Source organism: Myotis brandtii, unplaced genomic scaffold, assembly GCF_000412655.1.
Source record: "Myotis brandtii unplaced genomic scaffold, ASM41265v1 scaffold143, whole genome shotgun sequence".
In the NCBI taxonomy this organism is placed as follows: domain Eukaryota; kingdom Metazoa; phylum Chordata; class Mammalia; order Chiroptera; family Vespertilionidae; genus Myotis; species Myotis brandtii.
Genome location: NW_005355115.1, coordinates 477,430 through 482,151, shown reverse-complemented (window position 1 = coordinate 482,151; position 4,722 = coordinate 477,430).

The following is a 4,722-nucleotide window of genomic DNA, read 5'->3' as shown; positions in this document are numbered from 1 at the left end:
CTTCGGCTGCAACCGGCGCCTCCCCGTGCTCTCCTCCGAGAGCGGCTGCGGAGAACAAGGGGAGAGGGCTGGGCGCGAGAGAGCAAAGAAACAACTTCCCATAGCGAAGCTTCCAGGCACTGCCAACCACCCTCCTCCGCTGCCTGCACCCGCCAGCGAGGGACTAAGTCGGTGGCCGCCGGGCGTGGGGACACACGTGGTGGCGCCGAAGGGGCGGAGGATCGGCCCTTTGTGACGTCACCCGGGAAGAGGCGGGTCTCTTTGTAGGATCCGAAATGGGAAGGCTTTCCCGGTGGAGCCAGGAGGAAGAGGGTGCCCCTTGGCGTTCGCTGAAAAAACTGCAGCTGCTTTCGGACCCAAGGAAAAACGCTGCGAGGGCATGCACTCCCGGACCACAAGCCCTTTTTTCTAGGGTGATTCCGAGTAAATGCTATCTGCCACAGGCGCCTTTCTATTGTTTCTGACCCAAGGATTAAAAACAGTCATTGAACATAAGCACTTACATCAACTGCGTGTCAAAAAGAGGCCAGTGAGTTGGTTTTCAAACTTGGCTGCGTTTTAGACTCACCTGGACAATTTAAAACATAGACTGTATACTGACACCCGGTCCCACCCAGGGATTCTGATTGAATCGGAGCTGGGTGTGGCCGGGGCATCTGGGATTTTAAAAGTTCGCCAGGTGATTTTAATGGGGGCTGAACTTGGAAAACTTCCGGGCTAACGAATGCAGCTAAGGAAATCCAGGTTAAGGATTCCAAACCCCAAGGCCCTGCAAGCTGGCTCCATGGATGTTCCCCGGAGGCCTTGGAAATCCTTGAAATGGGTGGGCAGGTGCATTTTCCTAATGAAAGCATTCAGAGTTTTTGAATCAGATTGTCATAGGGATAAGAAACACCGCCCTACCCCCCCCCCCCCAAAAAAGTGTTAAAATGTTTCAGTTGAGTTCCAAATGTCTTGGTGCCTGTGGGTGGGTAGAAAGAAAGGTAGTAGCCTGCTTCAGAGCAGCCAGAGCATCTTCCTGGATGGCCGGCATCTCCCACATTGCTGGATGTGAGAGAGTGGTACAGAATACTAAGAAACTAGGAACATTTCAGGACAAGTGTCTAGGACAGTGATGGCGAACCTTTTGAGCTCATCGTGTCAGCATTTTGAAAAACCCTAACTTAACTCTGGTGCCGTGTCACATATAGAAATTTTTTGATATTTGCAACCATAGTAAAACAAAGACTTATATTTTTAATATTTATTTTATATATTTAAATGCCATTTAACAAAGAAAAATCAACCAAAAAAATGAGTTCGCGGAGGTTCGCCATCACTGGTCTAGGACTTAGTTATTCATCATTCCTCTCCTTTGACCTCTCACCAACACCTGCTAGTTCTGTCTTAATCAATTCTAATTTATCCCTATCATTTTCCCCCTGGCTCCTCTTCTATAGCCCCTCCGCTCTGGTCTAGGCTGCTTACATAGATGGTTACACAAACCTCAAGGTTGGCATCCCTGCCTCTCCTTTTGCCTGGACTTCTCAATCCTTAATCTCTTCTTCATGCCCTAAGGAAAATGAACTTTTTAATGAACCCAGATCTGATCGTGTCCTTCCCTCGCCAAAAGTCAAACAAACAGACGTGGCACCTCGAGCCTTGACTTCCTATACCCCCAGCTTAGTTTCCCATCCCCACTACCTGCCAATCCTTGCGAACTGTAGGTTCACATACACTAATCCCATTAGATCATTGTTTCTTAACTACCTGGTCCCTTAACTACCTGGTCCCTGTCATACTTCCAGGCTTTTGTTAGGTGTTATTATCTTTTCATTTTCCCTCCTCTGCTTATTGACTTCTCATGAATCCACCCTTTAAGACCAAACTCAAATGCTACCTCATCTGAGAAGTTTTTTCTAATGCCCCCTCTTCACTTTCTCTACCCTCATTTGAAATGGCTTCGTTGTTCCTTCTTCTAGTTTTCCCCCCACTGGTCTCTGTTATAGCATGTATGACATTATACTAGAGTTCATTTACCTCTCTGTGTCCTTGAGCAGACTTTGAGTCCTTTGGGGCCAAAGTCTGTGTTTTAATCATCTTTATATCTCCATACTTGAGATTCAAGATGTTTACCTGGCTCAATAAATATTTGCTGAATGAAACAAACTTAGGAAGTTTGATAAGCAGTGGAATAGTTAACACACCTGGTATACCTTTTCATTTTCCAAGTCTTACTTCAAACATCCCGAGTTGTGTTATGAAAACAATAACACGTTTAATCTTGTATGTTACCAAAGTGCCATTTCCCAGGCTGGGGTTAAACAACTGGCCTGCAGCTCTGTTTCCTTAGGAGAATTCATTTAAGAACTTGCTGTTCTTTGGCCTAAGGAGTATCAGCCAGTCAGTAATAGATTGCAAGATTAAGTGCATGAGCATGAGTTTGACCAAGTCTCCATGGTGACAAGGCACTCACAGGTAAGATGAAATGGGAACAGAATTGCAAAGCTGGCAGGATTTCAGGAGCTTCCTTTTCTCTTGGATGATAAAAGAGAAATAATTTGAAAATATAAAATAAAATAGCCAGTCCTGTGAAGGCATGACATATTTGTCTCATTCCCAAGAACAGTGGGGTAATTAAATTGTTTGTTTTTTTTTCCTTTGCAGGAGAGAACCTGCAGTATTGTGAAAAGAGGAACTCTCCTTGAACTGCCTGTTATCCACGTGCATTAGAAGTCCACACCTGTAATGTTTTCATTTTGCCATAAGCTTTTTCCACTCAGAGTCCTGAATCATTTCTCACTTGATGGGAGAGTTGATGAGAAAATAGACCTCGTTTAATAGTTTAATGGGAAGATAATGGGTTTCTTGAGCCACCAGATATGGAGCAAATCTCCCTTGTATTACTTAAGTGGGTGGGTTTAGGCAAGAACCTTACTATCTTTTTTTGTTTTTCTGTTTCTTCATTTATAAGACAGTAAAAACTATCTCATGGTAATAGTATGAGGAATAATTGAGGTACAATATGTAAATCTCCCCACATTGCACTTGTCCCTTAGAATGTACTCAATAAATTAACTCTTCTTCTCCAGTCCCCTTTGGAGATGATAATCTTTCATAAGTTACTTTAGAGAAGAAACATTAGGTTTAAAAGTTTGAAATTTCTTCAGACACACATTAGAATTTGGGGTTAAGATGGCTGGAAAAATTGCTTACCTGATATGCAATATAGTGTCAAGAAAAGTGTAGTGGTTGGGAGCTCTGATTTCTGCTTGCCTCAGGCATTAGCCAGCCATGTGAATTTGAAGAAGTCACTGCCCTTCTCTGCATTTGTTCCAGTTTTCTTTTAAGCTTCCCAATGTACAAAATGATAAATGTGGATCAAGTAATCTTTTATTATCCTTTCTACGACTGAAGTTCCAGGACCCTGAGGGTCCCCGCAGCTCCGCCCAAGTCAGTCAGAGTGGGGAAGTAAGACTACAGTTTTAACCAGATACTGAACTAGGTTGCAAGCCCCCGCCCCCACCCCAGCTCCCCATTTTCCTTTTCACTAAGAGGCAGGATTGCAGACAGCACATCAAGCAAGTTCTCTGCTTTCCAGAAGTTTCCATAAAATCAGATAGATGAGATGAACATACATGAAAGCCTACAGGATCAGACTGTAATTTAGTGCTGAGATGTGTGGCCTGAATTGTACAGGTATAGAAGAAGACTGTTGAAGTTTTGATTACTTGGAGAAGGTTGGATGGGATATTCCCCAAATGAGGAAATTTGTATTGGAATTAACTGGTTGGGTTTCTGAGCCGGGAAAGCAACACAAGCAAAGGCACAGAGACAAGGAAGACATGATATTGCCATTTCTAGCTCTAAGACCAAACACCCTTATTATAGAACTAGAAGCCCAGAGCTTGAAATCGAACGGCCCCGCCCACCCACCAGCGCCAGCCTTGCTGTGATCAGAGCCTGTGGGTGCATCTCGAGCCCCACCCCACCACCGGGAGCGGCTCACGGGCTGGGGGGAGGGACTGAGAGGTGCTCCATGGTCGTTATGGCGTTAAGACCTTACAGCCGCTTGTTTTTTATAATATAGATAGTAAAAAGCTAGGAAAATTCAAGGACAAGCAGATTATATAAACAGCAATTTGCAGCCACCTAGTAAATCCTATCTTCCCTAGTCCAAGGGCATTTAAGAGTAGATGGTTTGCACTCCTCCCTAACCAGAAGGTAAATAGCTTAAGTCACCCTACTCAGGGAGACAGATAACAGAAATCCAATTAAGGGCCATTTGCCAACCACACCCAAGGGCAGACAAATTAAGAGAATAAATCTCATTTTGCTACATCAGCATAAAGCTGATGAATATTCTAGTGATCCACCCCTAAGACCTCCCTTAAATTCCCAGCCTTTAAAACCCCTGGAAATGAAGGTTCTACTGTGCTCTCCCTCAGGGGAGCGAGACCTTGCCATTTCCTTTCCTCTCTTCTTTTTCTCCCCCCTCAGGCACATATCTTCTAAACTCCAAGGGACTCTAGGAGACTTGCAACCAGAGGAGCAATGGGCAGTGGCAGCTCATCCCCTTGAACCTGGCTAACCCCTTGAACCTGTCTCCAAGGCCCCCTTTTCTCTCACTTCCCAGTGAGCCAAAACAGCCCAGCCTAGGCTCTCTTGCTACTTCTTCTATGCCCTTCCTAGTTTCACTGTCTTAAGTGTGTTTTTGCCCTGGTCAATAAATTCTTGCTTGCT